Below are 252 nucleotides of genomic sequence, written 5' to 3' on the forward strand. Positions count from 1 at the left end.
GCTTTCCCTCTCACCACTTGGGTTCTTCTGCCCCCCCGGCCACTCGTCCCATCTGCTGTCTGGGAGTAACCACAACTGCAGAATATTGTTCACACACAAAAAAATGGCTTTTTACTGGGAAATGGCTGCCCTCTAGAGGGTCTGCTCTGGCACGTCCTAAAGTGAAGAGGGGGCTTCTCAGCCTCCTTGTCCCCTCACTGGGGTGGGCTGAGGCAGGGCCAGGGGTCCCGGTCGCCGTGGCTGCACAACAGC

Source organism: Apaloderma vittatum, unplaced genomic scaffold (genome assembly GCF_000703405.1).
Source record: "Apaloderma vittatum isolate BGI_N311 unplaced genomic scaffold, ASM70340v1 scaffold5902, whole genome shotgun sequence".
NCBI classification, from domain to species: domain Eukaryota; kingdom Metazoa; phylum Chordata; class Aves; order Trogoniformes; family Trogonidae; genus Apaloderma; species Apaloderma vittatum.